Source organism: Myodes glareolus, chromosome 3 (genome assembly GCF_982192425.1).
Source record: "Myodes glareolus chromosome 3, mMyoGla1.1, whole genome shotgun sequence".
Lineage (NCBI taxonomy): Eukaryota > Metazoa > Chordata > Mammalia > Rodentia > Cricetidae > Myodes > Myodes glareolus.
Window position 1 is genome coordinate 93,887,316 of NC_142028.1, and position 21,985 is coordinate 93,909,300.

The 21,985-nt window shown below is 39.9% G+C and overlaps 1 protein-coding gene across 5 annotated transcripts in view; it reads right to left on the reverse strand.

The window, feature by feature from the left end:
- Nfia (nuclear factor I A) overlaps window positions 1–21,985 on the reverse strand; it is a 347,196-nt gene that overhangs the window by 313,245 nt on the left and 11,966 nt on the right. The window lies entirely within an intron of this gene.

The following is a 21,985-nucleotide window of genomic DNA, read 5'->3' on the forward strand; positions in this document are numbered from 1 at the left end:
TTATTTCCACACGCCCATCACACTACTGTCAGCCCAGTAACTCTAGATATTTGAGTTAGAGAACGAGTCTAAAAGTTCCATGGGGTAGTAGTAAAACTTAGCCTGCTGCATGAAAATGTCTCTAATTTTAAATTAGTCTCTTTCCCTTTGTCTTTGAGACAGGCTCATGTAGCCCATGATGGTTTCAAACTTGCTATGTATCCAAGAATAACCTTGTTTCTTATTCTCCTGCCTACACCTTCTGACTGCTGGGAATGCGGGTGTACACCACCATTCTTGGTTTTAAATGAATCTTGAAGGATATTTTACTTTACTAAACCCCTGTCTTAGAAACTACTTAAAGTGAGTAGTCATTGAAAGGGAAATTTTCAGTCCTCGGGGTGTAGCTCAGTGGTGGAGCTCAGGCTTAGAATATATAAGGCCCTGGATTTGACTCCTAAAGCAAGCCCCTAAAATGAAATTTTCTGACTTTATCCTCTGGTAAAGACATTAAGCTATCACACATATGTGTAAGCTGAGTAACAGCTACCTACAGCATATCCTTTATCTTCAACAACAGCAGACAGACAAGTGCAAGACACCTCAATAAGCTAAAAGAGACAGAAAATTTTAAAGTTAATTGACTATTGATAACTATAGATGAACTTTACAAAGTCCTACATCTTTACATACATACTTTGTGTGCATGCACGCTCATGCACAAGCGCGTGCATGCATGTGCGCACACACATGTACACAAGCACACACACACACACACACACACACACACACACACATACACATAGCTCTTCACCTGCTTGTGGACACAATGTCATACACACAGCCCTTCAACTACCCAAGAACAGTCTGACACACATAGTTCTCACCTACTCAAACACATAGTCACACATACAGCCCTTCATCTACTGACGGGCAGTCTCATACACACGGCCCTTCACCTACCCATACATACAGCCACTGCCCAGGTACACAGTCGAGCACATACACCCTTCCTCCTGAAATTCAGCATCATTACTCCATATAAATGACAATGAACCTTGATTTGAAACCTTGTCAGCACTGATTTAGGAACCAATCTGTGGTTTTCATTTTATAAAGAGTGGAGTATAAAACACAGAAAAATATATTCGCAAATAAATTGAAAGACATTTATTAAACAACAATGCTCAAAACACTAAAAACATACCCAAGCTGCCAATTTTTAGAGCATGTTTTTTTTTTAAAAAAAAAAAAAATCTTTCTATTTTGGACAAATAGGATTAAACTTCTTAGACAATTCCTTGTTGTTTTGACTTCAACAATTTATGCAAATGAGATGTTAATTAGTGTAATTGTAACTTAAATTATGCTTGTGTAAACCTCTCCATTGGAAGGAAAGTGTGGGAATCCACACAACTGGTATTTAAAGTAGCTGCACTAACTCACTTCTGAAAGCCCAGCATCGCAAGATCACTTTCATGTCTTTACAATTTGTTTTTATGAGGTGATAACATTTTTACAAATACCATCATTTTTGGTTTTTTATATTGTAAGTGACAGTCTGACATTTTACAACTGGCTTATTGAAAACAAGAATTGAGCACTCTAGCAGTAACGGACATTAACTGCTGAATAGAGATTCAGATGCTAATGAGGTGAGAGGGGCTCCAGAAAGTTTTGATAAATGCTACACACACTCTAACTAGCTGTGAATGTGGGTTGACAAAGAGCATCTACACCAGGGTTCAATAAAATGTAACCCTTTAAATTAATCATACTGGCAGTATTTAATAGAATGCACAACAATCTCCTTTTCTGCCGGCTATAAAGCTAGAGAATGCAAGGTCTTCACAAGTGAATGTTCCCACATTCCCACTCCACATGGCGACTTTCATTGGAGCGTCTACAGCTGTTTCAAAAGTACTTACTGTAAATAGCAAAGGGTAAGCAGGTTTCGGGGCTGACTCTTTCACAACATGGAATGTAATCTTTCTCTTCTTTTTTATGTCTAAATTCAAATAAAAACTCCTGAGTCAGAAGAAACATCAACATCTGAATGCTAGACACAGACCTGGTGCACAGTGGGTTCTCAATAACGAGCAATTGTCATAGGAAGGCCTGGCCAACTTACAAAAAGGAAAAAGCATCTGCTTGCATGAAATTTAAAAAAAATTAAAATCAGGAGGCAAGACAAGTGTTACTCTTCAAATCTGCAAAGTTAAAGTAGTTCTCTGTTCTTCGGGGGTGGGGGGACCACCTGAAAGCTTGTGTGAAAACTCCTTCTTGTGTCAAAGGAAAATGGTCAATAGTTGTGTCCTATGAAGTGAAACTACCCTGAGTACTCTCACAGACGTCAGAGGAACCCTGCTTAGTTCATTTGTCAGGCTTGCACCGATCAAACTCTACTAAGGATCACAAACCTACCGATTTCACCCGACTCTAGGACCAGGAATCTCCTTTGTATTCCGCAGCAAGGACAGAACACTAACGTGTTATTTCTTCTTAAAGTGACAATCCCTAATATCCTTTGCGGGTTTTGCCAATTTTAATCTTGGCAGGAAGTGGGAATCTGTGCACTCAGCAACACTGCAAGCTTGCTGGCTGTCAAAACCATGCCTCAGCCAATGCCTGAGTGGTATTCCTGTCATTTCACGATGGTAAGAAACTTACCCGTCTGACATATAAGCCTCTAGAAGTAGTGGTTTATGCCAAAATTCAGACTCACTTACCCACCACCTAGATTTCACTTTTATAAGTCCCATAATTATTATAAATTCCCCAATTATATAGAAAGATTGTAGTTATAGCTTCTGCTATACCTTAAAAGGTGGGTAATTATGACTCAACTTTAGATTAAATGATAAGTGAACTTTTAAAGCATAAAGTTATCTACTGGTACATATTATATACATTTTATTAGTATATTTGTCTGCAGATATGGCATATTTTTAAGAAATCATTTAATGCCCAGGAGAACTACATACATTTCTAAGTTGACAAACTAATCAGTTAACATACTGCCTAAAAACGTCACCTTTACCTTGCCTTTTTAAGGTTAAAACTTCCCACTTTTAAAAAGGTGAACTAGTAGAGAGATGTGTGCTATGGTTTAGAAATGGCCATTTAGCCAAATTGCATACCTGTGCTGCGTCAGCGCAGGCAGAAGCATCTCACTGCACTGGCCTAATGGACGGCAATTGAATTTAATTAACAAAACTCCTTTGACTTAGCTCATACTGTGCTGAATGTAATGGAATCCTCTCCACTAGTTGGTCTTTTTCCTTTCCTTTCTTTCTCTTTCAACTAAAGAATGCCCTGAGCTGCCATTCGCTTTGAGACTATTAAAGGCCGTGCACTATCCCTAAAAGATATAATACAGCCATCTTCTTACCAATGACTTAAATTTAGTTACTAAATCATATAACATAAAATAATTTAAAAGATACTTTGATAGTGATACACAGTATAGATTCAATTACCACAATGTCTCCATTAAGGGCCCTTTTATAGCATGAATAAAATGCAAATCCCCTTTGTGGATCAATACCAGAATATAATTCTATTCTGCCTCCTAGAAAAGGAAGTTACCCAGTGTAAATCATCTTCATGTGAAAATGGTAAAAGGTATTCCTTTTAATACCAATATATTAGCATGGCACTTTCTGTAGCACGTCACTTTAAAAGTAAATCCCAGCAACACTGGATGTACCTAGGCACAGAAAACCCATTTGCTAGTGTTTTCATACTTATTTAAATGTCTGACACTAAATTCAGAGAGACATTTCAATTAAGCAAATAATCTCTTCTAAATAAAATCAAGAACAAACATTTTTAAAAAATGCTCCTGAGGGATTCTGTGTTAATATTAGCACCCTGCCTGCCTTTGGCAGGCTGGGGACACTGCACAGGTTCTTTTGATGGATTAGCATGCTATCTCTGAATCTTTGACTTTGAACCATAACCTTTTTTGTGAACAATGACAGTTAGGACCTACCATTTGCCATCTGTAGAGATGGAGGGGGTAAGGAACTTCTTCTGCATCAATCACCCAATTGAGAAGAGACTTAAACGAAACACTAAAGCATAAAAAACCCCTGGCTGCTTAATCACTGTCTACCTAAAGCGGTCATTTCCCAGCAATCAGTTCACAAGACAGGGAGGATCTATTTAGGTCTTAACAAACATTCCATGACAGAGCGGAGAAAGAAGGTCCATCCAAAGCAGACATTTGAAGCTGAGAAAAATGATACTGTACTTCAAAGCAAAGCGTGAGAGCCCGGGGCCTACAAGATGGCTCGGTGGGTAAAGGCACTTGACTCCAGGCCCAATGACTTGAGTTGATTCCCACAATCCACACGGTCAAAGAAGTAAACTGACTCCCTCACATTGTCCTGACTTCCACGTGGGTGCCCACAAGCATGTGCATACAATAACTAAATAAATTTAAATTGTAAAACACCTTTCCAAAAGCTTGAGAGACTGGCATACAACAGGGCATCAGAGCATCTCAAGGAGACAGACGCACAGCAAGCCTCTCTCTGCTGACTACAAAAAAATAAACCTTACTGGGAAATGTTAGGTAACCATTCTCTTAAAAATACCACTCCCCACTAGTAAGTTCAAGCAAGAACCATTCAGCATAACAGATCTTAGAAGAAAACTCAGTTTCATTATTGTTTACACAGACTACACATTTCCATCCTCAGAAATAGGGGATGGTCAATAAAGCAGGCAAGGTGGTACCCTTTTCCTACTTAAAATATTATCAGAAAAAGTGCTAATTGGTAAAGCATTAACTTGTCTTTTTAATAGCTATAAATAAATAAATGTCAGAGGTACTCGCCCTCTGAGGCAGGCACCCCAGCACCACTCTGGGAGGGCTGAAAGGATGCATGTATGAGAGAGGAGTCCACATAAACAGACACTGGCTATGACATAGAAAACATGAACGAGTACACGGGGCACTCTGGCTAAAATGTGTAACTGGAGCTAGATCGCCACACAGGTTTTAACTGCAGTTCTGCCCCGGAAACCAAGTTCAAATATAATCTGAAAACACAAGTGATAGAAGCAGTGCTCTTAGAAGTTTCGAGGCATGGCTAAAAAAAAAATAATTCAATGTAATCAATTATACAAGACCAAAATAAAAGGCATACCATATTCATAGATAAGATCTGATTTTTTTAAATGTCATTTTCCCTCACCTGTAGAGTTAATATACATCTAAGCCAAGTCCCAATAAGCTCTTTCATAAAACTTGACCAGATGGTCCTATAATAGAGCTATGAAGGGTTGAGGATAGTGAGAGGCTTGTGAAAAGCAGTCATCAGCACAAACTTTGGTAACCTGCTACTGTTAGTGAGTGCAGATGTGTACAACTATTAGCATGATAAAATATCACTTTGTTTTTAAAAACCTTAACATCGACATGCCTTACGACTGAACAGTTCTACTCCTAGGCACACTAGGTACGGACCCTAAGGAACTGAAAACAATCTGTAGTTTTATTATACAATGAAACATCATACAACAAGAAACAACAGTGTGCTACAACATATGCAGTAACACTGGAAACACAATGTTGATGAGAGGAAAGGCAACTTGGTATCTATGCTTGTATATATCATCTATTTGTCTGTCTGTCTACCTAATTTATAAAACTTAAAAACAGGTAAACCTAAACAATATATTTAGCACATAAATATATGATAAGACACCTATTTTCAGAGTATGGCAACTGCAAATACAAAATTCAAAATAATGGGTGGGCTTTTATGAGTGATGAGTCAAGTGTATGGAAGGCAGTGGTTCTGACTCCCATCTCAGGAGGGAGCAGGTCCATAGGTCTTTAGTCTATGTCTGTGTGTGTGTGTGCTATAATTTACATGCCTCAAAATAAATAAGAACTAAAATTAGCAATGCTTATTAAAGTGAAAATATTTTTCAGAATGTTCTACCAAGAACTTCTCATAAGCAGCTTTAAAAGAAATACGTCGAGATTCAGACTTCTATTTTAGATATTTAAGTAATCCTATCCTTTTTTCCTCAAAGGAATCTATTAAGTGTCAAGTTGGAAAAAAATAAAAACCCTTCACATTCTTTTTTACTTGACTGACCTGAAGCAATTATATGTCAAATCCAATCAGAGCTTCTCCTTGCCAACAAGGGCACAGTGATAGAAGGGGTAACCCAGCCAGGTCAGATGCAAATGTGATACTCCACCCCACCTCACATACTCATGCTCAGTTCAAAATAAACTTGTATACTTGGGAAGGGGCTAAGCAAGGATGAGCACAGACTTGTTGAAAAAGTTGGGCAGCCTGTATATATTTGTTAAATGTGTGTTTATATTTTTGTATATACACACATAAAACACAATATATGTGTTGTATCTTCTTATATGTGTATGGGGGCAGCGTGTGAAAAAATCAACAAAGTTTTGTCATCTAGCAGAAGAGAGATGAAATAAGAGTTCAAAGCATTTGCCCTGTGACAGTACTCTGTGTCTAGTAATAAGCAGTGTGTTGTCCTGTGTCTACACTACCAACTATCCTAGAGGCTGTGATAGTGAGATCCCTTGAGGCCATAATTCTCAGGCAAGTCCCGGATACACATAGATCTAATCCCAAAGAAAAGGAAAATCTAGTTATAGAAGTGAGAATCTTAAACATCCTCAAATTTTTTAATTAATGGAACATGTATAAAATGTGATGATCAGAGATGAATCTTGCTATTGGGGTGTTGCCTGTACCATCACAAACCCAGTCATAACTTCAACACACCAGGCTCATGTGGGTATAGGGATAAACTTCCTTAAAAAGGTCTACATTTACTGACAGTCACTGATGGAGAGTGGAAATAGCGCAGTCCATAAATCTACCCTTGGCCAGGATGGAAGTGATCATAGCGTGTCCGACTAGAAAATAAAGGAGTAATGAGCTAGGGCAGCTGCGTCTCTGAAATGCACTACAGGGGCCAACACAGAGTCCCTGTCTACCAGGCAGGACCGCTGCTCCTCTAAACACTCCTCACACCTGAGATGGCCACCAGCAGCTGCCAACGAAAGAGCAGACATTACAAGGAAGGCCAGTCTTTTGTCAGCTGCACCAAGTGACAAGGAATCAGCTTTTCCCCAGGAGCGGCAGTTTCACCAAGTATCTTGCCACAAATCAAGATTTTTTTTTTATTGAAGGAATAAAAGTTAGAAAGTTTCATAATTCAAACTATAAGTGCAAATATAATTTTGATATAATTTTAAGAACTAAAAATAAAGGTTTTTATCTTCAATGCCTGATTAGGCTTCTTTTTTTTAACATTTCAAGATAGCTTTAAAATTATTATATTAAAATCTGTTCCTAAACAGTTATTTTTTCTTCTCAAGATAATTATTTTTGTAAGTAAGTGGCTTATAACCTTCAATATGAATTACACACTTTACAGAAAAGTATGGAAGTAGAAGATACATTTTAAATTGCATATACTCCCAGGGACACTACCTTCTAAGCAGTTCTGAGGACAAACTAAAATATAAGAGGAAGAAAAGCCCTGTTCTCTATCACCTTCCATGTGTATCTGGTGACTGATCAACCAAAAAAGGATGGTCAGAACCTGATTTCAGAACTTCCTACGGCAGCAAATACTTTCTCACACTTTATAAATAACATTCATTTTTGTATACTAAGTTTGGCTTCACATTATTTATAAGGTTCTATCTGTATATATCAAAATTATCCTTTATCCCATATCATTTGCTGAAGTCAGGAGGACCTTTTAGATAGACGGCAGGCCAGACAGAAACACTTTCTGGGGAAGTCTATACTGGAATGGCTTTGATAATGAATGTGATAGATAGAGAATAAAATCTTGAATACGTATGTGTTGGGGTTCCCGGGTTAGTTTCTGTTCCCTTCTAGAAGCTTATGTTACCTGTGATCAACAAGTCTTCAGTTAAACACAGAAGATATGCATACGCCTGTGCTTTTTGGCGCCAATGAAATGATTAGCAGTTTTAATGAGTAAAGCTTTAGGTTTTAGAAGGGGAAATGCAAGCCTCCAGCCCTATATACCTGACCCAATGCCGTGACTGTGACCTTTAACTTCTGTACTGCTGCCTGTGGTGTCCCCCAACTTTGGGTAAGTAAATATACAATCCACAAATGGACCTCATAAGTAAGGTGACATACAAACCTGCAAATGCTCACTACAGATAAGGGGTGATGGACACACCTCTCCATACAGACCAAGACAAACTGTGGTTCAAAACCAACAAAAAGCTTTGACTGTGCACTCTGGGGGAAAGTGCCTCATTTTTAATGAACTGATACCATAAAAATTCTGCACAGAGAATCTAGCTCCCTCCCTGCCTACCAAGGGGACCTCGTGAACAAGCAACAGTGCACAGTGGGTTGTTAACACACACCCGATGCTGAGACGGGGCTCTCCGCATAGCGGAACTGGGGCAACAGGGCATTACTCCATTCCCTAAACAGCATCTTTTCTAAGTTAAAAAAAAAAAAGCTCAGATGAAAGTCAAGCATAGGATCCTAGAAATTAAAAAATTAAAAGGAAAATATCCTGAATAATTTTTTATAAATAATTCTAACTCTTAAGTTCAGAATTAGAATGATTCACACATCAACAGCTCCTTTGGACTAACACGAAACTAGATTCGGGTAAAGAAACAGATACTGATTTACATAATTGAGAAGAGAGAAACGATTCTCACCCAGGTATGAAAAATGGTTTCATCATTTTTGTTTGACAGAACTTAAAATCAAACCCAGGCCCCTGTGTGTAGTAAGCAACCACTACACCACCATCAAGTTACATCCCTGACACTTAATACAACTGTTAGAATTCCAAATATAAGCTGCTCAGTTCCATTTTGCTCCACCCAAATTCCCCTTCTGGTCATTAGTCACAAAGATGCTACGGTATATACACTAAATACCAGGTACTCTCCTGTACATGGGGCATCCAAAGCAATACAGGCCTGTCCCCGTCCAGATAAAAGGCACAGCCCAATTTGGAAGACAGTTTCTCATGACACGGGATGTGATGGTGGGGTACTAACATAGTCCTTGTGAATATAAAAGCTACACTGGACAGGCTCCTTAGCTCAAGCTGGGATGAAAAGAAAGCTTCCTTGAGGAAATGGGAAGACAGCTGAGTCTTGCTAACATTAGCCAAGTAAAGGTAGGCTAGCACATTCTAAGCACACGGAGTAGCACAGTAAGACACAAAAGCATGAATGCATGTGCTACAATTGGAATGCCATGGGTAGAAGCCTACAGCAGGCAGGCAGGAAGATGGCAGGGAGGCCCTGTGTGCTCTATACACAGGATTTTTATCCCTGTTTTCCCACGTGTCCTCTCCAATTTCAAGGAGAGTTGGGCTCACTGGTTAACTCTGAAAGGTCATTTTACCCGCCTCCCTCAGTTGATCCAGGCAGCGGTGTTTAAATACCATATCTGTTATTGTTTACACAGTAGCAGCACAGTTAAGGGGGGTCTCGTCACACGCTCAAGCCCTTCCTCAACTGCCAGTTCCTCAAGTCCTGAAACTCTCCAACCCCAACTCCTCTCTCCCAAAGTTCAAAGAATGAAAGATCCTTTGGTTAGTGAAATCTCATCCTGGTGGGAATATGCAGATGGGGACTAACTACAATTTCTAAGACAAGCTATGCTGTTTCCAGATGTTGGCCTGAGTTCTCAAAAGAGACTAATACTCTGAAACAATTTTCTTCTAAAGACTCTAAAACCAGAAATGAGTGTTAACGGCATTATTACAAACTCAATTCCAACTTGGATAGACATATTTAGAAATACACAATATTAAGACATTAGGGAAGACTGTTCATCACTATTCAGTGCTATTGGTACTATGAAGAAATAGAAGACCAAACAGTATAAAATTACAATGCTTTTCAGCATTCTGACAAAACAAGGTGGGGAGAGAAAGGGGAAAATTCTAAAAATTAGGGGAAAAACAGATTTTTCAAATTTTAAACTTCCATTATTTGGAAATAAGATACTTTAAAATAAAGGAAATACAAAATATTGCTGAAATCACCAGGCACGCTCTGGCTTTTGTCTCTACTGGTCATCCAATCCGAAGGCGACGTGGTTTGCTTTGCCCTGGAGGAGCTGAACTGCTGACATCCCATGGACTGTATCAAGTTTGCTTCACTTCTCTTACTGACTGTTAAACAAAGAGCTGCGTCTTAAGTTTCATGACGTCTCACATGTTTCTGAGACTAATCCCCAGCCATTTTTATTTACAGGACTCGGAGCGAGTTTCTAGGACCATTCCGTGCCATTCTGTAACTGTTCCACATCACCGCTTTCTGGGTCTTGAAACCAACTGTAGGGCAGATTGTTTGCTCTCTGATTTATACCGAGAGACGCACGCAGGGCAGTGGTGGCAGAAACGGATTCTACTTTCAGCTTAAACAACAAGAAAATAAAATAGAGAAAATCAAACCCCAGCATATGCTATTTGGGACCGCCAGCTTCCTGCTGCTCTCTTCGTAGGAGACCTGGACCTGTTCTGGTTTTTTTTTTACCATCTAGATGCTCTAGTCACCCCATTACCACAGGGACACACACAGTCACAGTAGCTGTGGGTGCTCTCTATCCGAATGCAATGCGATGTGCACCTGACACCTCTGGACAAGAAGGAAAGGCAGAACTCCAGACCCCTGGCAACTTCAAACCTGTTTCGCTGGGGAAGTCTTGCCATTGTTAACTTAGAGTGGGAGCAAACACCTACTAGAGGAGTCTGTGCGGCTGAGATCTGGCTGTGTTCTAGGAACCGCCACCAACTGCCAAATGAATTCCCTTCAGTTTGCTCTCCAAGGCTTCCCTTCCTTTCTGTTTTCCACTCTAGTTCTCCCCATGTTTGGTTTTCCTGTAACTCTATTTGTTTCAGACTTCACCAGTACAAGGAAGACATCTTTAGAAAAAGAAACAAACAAACAAACAAAAAATCGCATGTCTCTGTGGCTTGCTCGAGAGAAAACAGGCCACAGTGGTCAGCTCATAAGTAACAGAAGGCATGGGCACCATTTTCCATGTCTGGATTTTCTGAACATTTCCACAGATATTTCTGATACGGAAAAAAAATCTTGAGCACTAATAGAAACATAGTCAAATGTCACAACCCTCAGCGTGCCCCAATTATCTTATTTAAAAAAGCAATACAGGGGCCAATGGAATGGTTCACCTGGTAAAAGTGCTCGCAGAGCAAATCTGGTGAACTGAGGTCTTTCCCTGGAACCCGGAAAAAGGTGTGAAGAGCAAACTGACTCTACAGAGCTGTTACACTCACACAGGAACATACATACATACATCATGACAGGCACCTCTCCCACATTCCCATCATGTAAACACACACACACACACAATTTTGATTAAAAAAATTACTCATTCTACAAATGTTTAAAGACTTCACAAGGCCTATTAATTAGAAGGACCCTAATGAAAGTGTCAAAAGTTTAAAAATATTAATACCTGAAGAAATTACACCTAAGATAAGTAAATCATTGCATGGTATGTTCTTGTATCTTGGGAACCTAGCACCACGCAGAGGTCAAAAGAACTGAAAGTATTGATGCCTCAACTGCTAGTACCAAGGCAGTATCTGTCGAGAGAGGCAGCTAAACTGACCTCACTGGCCAGTGTCAGCCTGGGCATCCACACGGTGCAGCTGCTGTGGATTCACACCATTTCCTCCATCACAGCATTCCAGGGAGGCAGGCTCCCTGCCTATAAAATACAGTTCTGGGCCTCTGAGTTTGCTTTCTTACCTAAAAGCAGACTTAATACCAACACAGACAATGTGCTGGGTGGTTTTTATACTACCTTTTGTAAGCTTCTAAATAAACCGTGGATTTCAAGATTATTGTGCAGTTCTGGAGAACGTATTTTTTTTTAACCACCGTAAATCCAGAAGCAGGGCTTAGAGTACAATGTGTTGTGGGCTAAGTCGTAGATTTAAAAAAAAAAAAAAGCCACAGAAGAACAATCTACTAACCGTTATACCTGGGACAAGTTCCTCAACCTGCTTCCTACTAGATACAGGCAATTACGAACACTGTTCGACCCAAATAGTAAGGTTTCTGTGGAGAGCTAGTAAGATGACATGGAAGGAAAGACTAGATATAAATATTGCATTTTAAGAACACAAGCATGGGGTTTGAGAGACTTAGCTTAAATGCAGGCTTCATTACTTCCTAATCGGCTGACTTGAGTGAGGCTCTGTTCTCTGGCCCTAGCGCCTGAGCAAAGGCGGCCACTCACACAAGTCTTCTGAACACAGCCATTCTCCCACATACAACAGCAAAAATCCTCTCAAATTAGGAGAAGTCAGAAACAAAACAAAGTAAAGACGAACAAGCTCATATCAAATCAAAGAAACCCTTATCCACATTGTATAAAAGTCCACAAAGCCATGGTACCCACATACACAAACCTCTCTGGCTGCCCCGTGTTTGAGCCTGCAAAGGAAAGCTGTACCGCAGAACAAGGCGAACCCCTAAAATCTCTGGGTTCACTCCTAAACTAAGTGACTTCACAGTACAGAGCCGAGGTAGAGTTTGCTGTCTAACCTGGCTCCCTACCCTCCTGCCCGCCCACACATCAGCTGTCTCAGGACCCAGTGTCACAGATTTGCCACCCTCCACCCCGTCACCTCCCAGGCTCAACTGAAAATGAAGCAAAAGCAAGGCAGTCGGTCTCTACAGCAAAATTCAAAATGTCTCTCTTTGAAGAATCACAAAGCTTTTTGTTTGAAACCTCTGACCTTTCTAGAGAAATCAGTCACTGTAGTTTAAAAGTGTAGGTGGCGAAAGTACAAAGGATTGCATTTATTCATTTTGCATGTTTTTCGTCTTCTCTGAACTGAGGGACACATACCTTTGGAACAATTACTTCTCTAACTGTAACATTTCAGCCTGAAATATTCCCACAAAAAAAGTGTGCATGTGTAAGTGTATATATATCATATAATTATATGTGATACACAATATATATGGTTTATATATAATAGATAAAATACATATTATATAATTATATGTATTGTAATATAATATATTCTGGGCTTGGTAAGGTGTTATATCTTTAAAATTATTATTCTTACTATATTTTATTGACGCTCTAAAAGATAAAAATTTTAAAGTATTGAAAAATAATTCATTAAAAAATTTAAATACAGTAACTGTTCTCAACTTATTACTAATCTCTAGATGTGTGCGTGAGCATGATATGGGGAAGCAGTTTGTTGTGGCACGGTATGGAGGTCAGGGAACAACTCTCTGGAGCTGGTTCTCCTTCCATCTCCATGTGTGCTGGAGGGATCGACGCAGGCCAGCCAGCAGTCTCTCTGCCGTTAGCACCTTTGACCTAGGCCATCTTGCCAGCCCAGACCATAACACCTCTTGAGTGAAAAGGGTGATGGGAGTGATTTTCAAAAGCACATTAAAAGTGAATTTTAATAAAAGTCCTTGTCACCCACTGATAGGTCACAAAAGCACCGCAACCCTTGTCTTTCCCTGGCAGACACACACAGCAAGCTTACCCCGCTGCACGACAGCACCACACAGACTCCCACGGTCAGAAATCACTGGAAACTGAATTCCAAAAGAAAAAACCTCCACCTTTTATAAGAAGGAAAGAGAGGCCAGCTAAATGAATCCACCAGTAATTTCAGGAACGCACTGATTTTGTATGATACACACCCATGCAAAAGTCCTGGCCCAGTCCTACAAAGACACAAGCATTTCTCATGTGAACAAGCTGCAGCCAGATTCTTACCTCGAATCCTTGCTCATCCTAAACGTTGGTCAAGCACTTTAGTTTTCAGTCACTTAATACTACAAACATACTCTCGAATACATCATTTTCCATGGACAACATTTTGAAATACATATGACCAGTAATGCAAAGCTCCAACATATGACAGGCAGGGTAGCCAAGTCTTCAGTTCCAGAACTCGGAAGGCAGAGAGTCAGACCTGAGTTCCAGACTAGCCTGGTTAACAGAACCAGTTCCAGGACAGCCAGAGCTACACAGAAAAACCCTGTCTCAGATAGATAGATGATAGATAGGTAGGTAGATAGATAGATAGATAGATAGATAGATAGATAGATAGATACATACATACATACATACATACATACATACATGGATGGATAGACAGACAGACAGACAGACAAATAATAAATAGACATAAGCATAAAAAGTATCTACAATTTTTCCATTAGTGTGTGCTATTGTAACAGAACCCACACAACCATGCAACGGTGGGCTCTAGAGGCACTCATGCAGCCACACCGCACCTCATGTGCTATAGTAAACTTTTATGTGCCCCTATCACACACACCCAGTTAGAATGCTCTAAATGGACACAGAGAAAGGCTCCAGGTCACTTCACCTCTTTGGCCCACCTGTTCATGGCCCTCTGTAGTCAGAACTTTATAAAGATTGATGAGGATTGGTCATTCTAAGGCCTTTGATGTCAGCTCCTCTGGAAATCAATGGAAGACTTGAAAGTGGCAATGAGGAATCCTGCGTGTACAATAATCATTTTATGCAAGAGCTTAAAATCAAATAACTAATCCCTTTAGGATTAAAATATACATAACTATAAATGCCTCCAGCAGGAAAAGGGAAACCACATCAAGATAGAAGAGATGACTTCCAATTTCTAATATTAAGAAATTCATCTCTGATTCTGAAAAGACAGTGAATACTGATGATGTAGCTCTACTGTCCCTGCTACTCACTGGCGAAGACCTTCCCCTTCCAAACATTCCTACACAGAACAAGCTGGGTGACTTACTATAGCTACCTTCTACCACAGCACAAAAGCAGCATGCTAGCCAGTCCTGGGCCGGCGAGGCTGTGAGACAGAGTGAAGTCAACCAGATCAGCAATCAAGCCCAGGAGCCCTACCATGACAAGTACTTCACAGTTTCACAGAACATTTAAAATATTCTTCCTCTTCTCTTTCGTGACTTTTTGAGAGAGGACCTAGTTCTGTGGCCCAAGTTGGCAATCCTCCTGCGTCAGCCTGCTGAATACTGAGATAAATAAGACTGAATCACTATACCTAGCTTAGGATCACCTTTTTAACCTATAGTGTTTTTCAAAAGTCTCTCTCTCTCTCTCTCTCTCTCTCTCTCTCTCTCTCTCTCACACACACACACACACACACACACACACACACACAAATCTTATTTCAAGGTAGGTATAATGACACAAACCTTTAATCCCAGCACTTGGGAGTCAGAGGCAGACGGATCTCTGTGAGGTCAGCCTTGCCTACATAAACAGGTTACAGACCAGTCGGGGCTACAGAGTGAAACCCTGTCTCCTAGGACAAAAGTGATATTTCTGTTCTATTTAACCTCAGCAGTTGATTTAAATATACCTTAGAAGAATTAATACATACAATGAACTAAGGTAGTATAAACTGATGTCTTTTATTCTATTTACAATGATAAAATTCACATTGTGTGGCTTTTAGGGCTTGCATTGCAATCATTAAGAACTAATCTTGGCCGGGCATGGAGGTGCATGCCTTTAATCCCATAGTCTACAGAGTAAGTTCCAGGACAGCCAGGGCCAGAGAAATCCTGTCTCAAAAAATGCCTCCTACCCATGAAAAACAAAACAAAACACCCTAATCTTGTTTAAGCTCCAAAATTCGAAATAAGGGAATTAAAATGAATCATCTGTTTTCATAGTTTTCTATTTTAATTAAAAAATTAAACTAATAAAATGTCATTTTAGAACATGATTTTTACTTTGTTTTGTATTATTAACATAAAATCAAAGGCAAATTTTAAAGCAAAGCAACGTTTAAAATTAAATCATTACAAACTAAAAATAGTATTCCTTTTACACATATAAAGATGCTAAAATGAACATAAATAGGTTAAAAATTAAGATTTTTAGGTAATACTTGGTTTAATACTCAGTGTCATCCCAAAGTATCTAGCACTCATAAATCTAACTGTATCTTTAAAAAATTATTTTAGTCCTTTTCAAAATACACTTATTCACGCTACTGTCCTGAAAACAAGACCAGATAACTCATTCCAGCTTTTGACTGACAGGGACCATTTCTCTCGTAACCAATCACGGCCTCTTCTATAGCTAAGACTCGAACTGTACAGAAAAAACATCTCCAGGGAAAGGTTTACATTTTGACGGTTCCCTTTGCTCCCAGGGAGGTGGGTGGCGCCTTTAAACGGCATCTGGTTTACTATGACGTAAGTTACAAAGATTTTGGAGACCGAAGACCTTCCTGGAAGTTACGGGCTGCTCTTCAGAGTTGTGTTACAATACTAATCTGAGCAAGGAGGTAAAGAAGGAAGGGAGGAAAAGGAAAGGAAGAAGGGGTGTAGAGAGTAGTCTGAGGCAGGCAGCTTACCTAGCAAGGTGGGGCTGCCCAGCTTGGAGGAAATCAAATGAAGTTAAGAAGACCAAGTTCAGCATAAGGTAAACTCAGAACAGTGGCAACCACACTCAGACATGCAAAGTCGCGTTCCCTTCCTTCTGGCTCAGTGCTGGTACTCTCAATTGATGTGCGTGGCAAATATCGACCACCAGTTGAAGTGTTTAAAAGACACGAAAAGATGTCAAAGGCAACGAAGTTCTCAAAGATGTTAGATGATTCTCCTTCAGTTCCTAGTCACTGGGGCCGTCCTACCAGTTGCTGAGTTAGTAACACGTTACAAAGCTCAGAAGACCAAGAAGGGCAGTGTCAAGGCACACAGAGCTAAAGGGCTTACTGCTTGGTCTCCGCTTTGTCTTATGTAGCCTGTTTTGAAACAGAACAGCAAACACGTTCTGCTGTAGAGTTTCTGCCTTCACCATTGGCAGGACTTATCATTCTTTATCTCCAAAACCATGTTTATTTAACGAGAACAGGGATGGGAGGACTAATTCCATCAGCCAAAACACTGCAGAGACCATAATAGTAATAAAGAAAATGAGTACGTATTTTCCAGCTCGGGGGTTAGGGAGAGGAATGACACAAAAGGGGAAAAGCCACTTCTATTTAAGTAGAAGTGAGAAAATGTTGTCCCTCTCGGAGACATCAGAGTCTGGATCTAGAATGTGTGGGTTACCATTTCATCAGTGGGAGAGAGCCTGAGAGTGGCCGGCACTGTGAGCCACATGACGCAAATCAGCAGAAATCAGAAGCATGTCCTGGGCACCCTTGCATGTCCACGGCACCCTGGGTGTGTTCTAGAGTCCTTAACTGAAGGCCTACCCGCCAAAAGAAGTCTTTGTACATTTGTTTCTAAAGTTTTGAATTGAACCTTGAAGCTACAAGTAGCAACTTTGTCTCAAACTAATCAAACAAACACAAAACAAAACAAAACAAAAAAAAAACCCAACAAAGTGGAAATATGCATTATAAACTTCTCCACTTGAAATCCTCCTGTCTGAGATCCTTTACCGTTGCTGCCTTGGCCAAAACTCCTTAGAGCAGCTCCACTTGTGCTTAAGTCTATGGTTTTACATTTCCCTTAACAATGCAAGTCGCTTGTGCATACTTTTTCTCCTCCACCCGGCTCCTTCCTCTTCTCCCAATCCCATAAGGGATTACAATTCATAATATTCTTAAAAGCAAGCTCTCACTTCTAAATAACCATCAAGAAATTACTTAAGGAATAGTACAAAACTAGATTTTAGCACATTTGCTAAACTCAATCTGCATTTTTTTTCTTCTCCTCTAATCCTCAGTATTGTTTCAATAATCTATATTGACATTTAGGAGCAATTGCTTCTGTGGGAGATTTAAAGAGCCGACAGGCTGTTCTGCATCCTCTGGAAGGAGTTCCAGGCCTTAACCCAGTCCTACTGTGTACAGCACTGACCACAACAAAAGCTGTGGTTTCTCCCACACTAGCCTTAAATAGGTTTAAATTAACGCTATTCATCACAGGGTGGGAAGGAAGACAGGCAAACCATGCCAATAGCATTGGGAAACTTTCTAACCAACACAGTCAAACCTCCTAGCCATAAACAAACTGACTTCCATTCAAAAGCTTCCTCTCAAACAACTTTTGCCCTGTGCTCCCAAGAGTTCTCTGCCTTTGAATGTCCATCTTTTTCACGATGGTCTAAACACAGGATTTTGTTACTACATTCAAGGGAAAGGATATTGTTACTATCCTCAGGTTACTGCAGAACACACTTAAGGCTCTAAAAGTCATATTTAATCTCATGTCTGTTGGCTGCTAGAACTATTCTTATGGAATTAAGAGAGAAAACAGTATACACGTATCAATAATATACAATATAATCAATGTGCCAAAAATTCTACCATGCATTGGGCTTGAGGTCAGGATTGGAATTTGGGATATAGACTAGATCTCTCTCAATTTTAAGTTTCACCATATATTAGACTTAACCCTTCTTTTTCCAAACATACTTTATCACCACAAATCATTGGAACTATGTGAACACGTTTCTGCTAGGGATTTTGTTAAGCTTCTGAAAAAGTTTAATTATATATGTACAGCCCTAGTCTTGAATATAAACACATATACACACATACTTGCCAGCAAAACATGCTGAATATGTTAGAAATGCAACAATCCCTCTAATGAATGTGTTAAGTCACCTAAAAATTGGTACATTGTAAAAATTATTTGGGCATAGAAAATTATAAAATATAAAAAATTTCTAATGTTTAAAATTATTTTATATGTACTGTACCGTATGTGTAATTATTTTTACATTGTAAAAAGTATCTTTAGGATACTATTGAAACCATAGCTTCTGCTTAAGCAGCACTCTGGGTGCAGCCTGGGTGTGCACACATGCACACAAAGCACACACTCACAGGCACTCCCCATCTTACACCTGCTCTGAAGCAGTAGGAAGTGAATTCTCAATCTGTCAACATGACCATCTGGTCTATCTGCATATCATGGCTGTCTCTAGTACTATATGAAGGAATGGCAGTCACGAGGCCAAAATAAAACTAACGTGCACCTGAATGGGAAGAGCTCCTCTTTTGGCTGAAATGGAAACACGTGGCTCATCGTAGCCAAACTAGCAAAATTCTGACTTAAAATGAATATTCCTGGAAGCAAGAGCAAAGGAAGACTTTGGTATGGACCATGGGGTGATGAACAAGACTGCCCTACAGGTTCCAGGATGGGCACCAAGCTGCTGGATACTAACACAGCTCTTCAGCAAAACCAGAGACAGACCAAGCAGCAGCTCCTGCCCTCCAAGGTTCCTCTGCAGAGCATTCACGTCCTATCCTAAAGCTCACGGGCACTCGCACGGCCATTAGGATGGCATCAGTTCCTTTGTCATTGGCTAATTAGCAGTTGCAGCAATTTACTGACAATTTTGGTCCCTTAATCTTTCCAAGTAGATTTTTTTTTTTTTGAGATGGCTAAAAATACTTACAATCTTCGAAAACTCCTCACCTTTAAAAAGTGACAAAGGCTCAGTGTGCTTCAGCTTTCGGCCCATTGCCACCTGCGAATTAGCAAGGGCCGCTATTGGATTAAACATAATTCCATTTGTTTGATTTTAGATTTTAAGTGTCACCACACGTAAAGAGTACCTCAGAGCTGCCGCTGCTCCACATCAGGTAAGGCCAAACATAAACAGTGACTATCATTTCATGTCGTAAATAAAAGCGACCTACCTCTGTCCAAGAATGAAGTCCTTTTAAAAGTGCAACCTCTTACCAAAATGCAACTAACTTAACAGAATCCTTAGAATTTGATTACATTTCCAGAAGTTATAGAGAAGCAGTTTCAAAAAAAAAATGGAAAAAGAAAAGAAAGAAAGAAAAAACTCTCCAGAAAGTTCTCGGTTGAGTGCCTACTAATGAACAAAGGTTAACTTTATCTAAAAGGTCAAATGCCTGGTGGCTAAGGTTATGACCTTAACAACTTAAATTGTGACCTTGCCACGTGCCGGGTATATTGTAGACTCTGATACAGATCATCTGGTAAAGGCTGGTCATAAATTAGCTTTACTGTTACATGCCCACAAAGAAACCCATTTGCCATGATACCATAATACCACCAAGTTGTCATATGATACACGGGAAAGACAATGCAAATAGAGACCAAATTAAAGACATAAAGTGGTTTTGTTGTTTTATGGACTGGACACGATGAAAGTCTCAGGCTTATGGAATCACGTGACTTCACTATAGGTCTTACTGTTTATTTGACACAAAGTCACACAGTTCTAACACCACCAGATTTAGGGCTGTACTCAAAACACTGGCTTTTACCATCTCTAAACGTTAGGGGGGAAAAAAATCACCTCTGCTTTTAACAAATATTTGATTATTCATTTGCTTCAAGTATTCACATTTTAATGTTTTGCCAAAAAAAAAACAGCCAGTACATAAGTAATAATTAACGTACATATTTTTAAAAGAGCGCAGGGAACCTCATTTTGGTGGTTACGCAGAAGAGAGGAGGCATTCTGGAAGGAAGAAAGTACATTTTCAAAGCAATGAAAAAAAATGCACTACAGGTGCAAAGGCCACAATGGTTTTGGCATGGATGGGGAAGCACGCTTCAGAGCCTTTGCTTCTTGCCAATACTGGCAAGTCCTCAAAACTTTTAAGGAGGTAAAAACATTGTTTAGTGTTGACAAATCTTCAGCCTTCTAAGGGAGGCTTGTCAAATCGGCCGCACATAGGTGACCGATCTACCTCGTATCGGCACTGGCAACTTCTCTTCCACAAATAAGAGGTCGCAAAATATCTTAAATCCAATTTGAAGTGTTTCCCAATAAAAGGCCTTTACAATTTTCTTTGCGCAAGCTCCCTATTGCGGGCACGCAGGCAACCATTACGGTAGTGCTCTGGAAACCAACGGCCGGACATTTGGCTAGTATTCAGGGCCTGAGAAGGAATTCTGGGATCCACGAGGAACACCCAAGCGAAGGTAGTCTGATCCATGTGGCTGTCAATAAATCTTTCATGAGCTGTAAGAACGCTAACTCTTCTAAGCAACCTCCCAAATGTCATTACAACAGCATTACTCCTTCAGGCGTCTTCCCAACCAGCAACTGTGCTGTCTTAAGGACAGGAAGTAACTACACAGTAATAACCCACCGACAGTGAAAGGTGAACCAGGGAATGGGAAGAGCCAGACAGCCACCTGTCTTTTAAGGTAATTTCCCTCAGATGTTATAGAAATGCTTAACATAAAAGCACAGAACAGGTCTTGCTCAAACCAACAGAAACTCCACAGACATTTCAGTTTTGGTTGTTTCTTACAGGAAGAACACTCACACCCTTCGTCCGTTGCCAGCATCCTAAAGTCTCTAAGTTGCCCAATTAGAACTTTCACCATCATTAATAAATTCTTTTCATAAATATCTAAATGATAAACACATGATGTAAAGAGTGCACTAAGAAAGCACGGGGGCCGCCTTATAACTGTTTTGCATGCTCAGGCACTTAACACATGCAAATGTTGGAAAAAAAACTTTAACTTTGATTTTTACTATGGACAAGGAAAGTGAGCAGCAAGGTTAAGGGGGGTTAAGGAAAGGCCACTTGTTCCTGTGTAGAACTTCGGCTGCCTCGAACTGGCTAAAGCAACAGGCATGCGTTGTAATTGAGCGTACATTTTCAAAAGCCCAAATATTTGAGACGTTTTCAGAGCGCATCCTCTGAAATACACATCTCTCCCCTGCCAGCGCAACACAAATGATGATGTGACAGGCTTGCAACGTCAGTTTCTCCAGTTTCTTAAGTAAGGACAGATGGGTAACAAAAGTTCTCCTTCTAAATCATATATTGGAAAAAAAAACATAGAGTGAAATGCTAACCGATTTCTTTGAAAGTTAAATTTTTTTTCAGATTTTAAAAATCTTTTGCAAAATAGTGTTGACTTTGCAGATAGTATATTTTCTTTTCATTGTGGAGGGGGAAAAAAAGAAGAAAAAAATGTGTGTAGAAGAGAGAGAAGAAGCCCCTGCACAAGCCACTGGTAGGA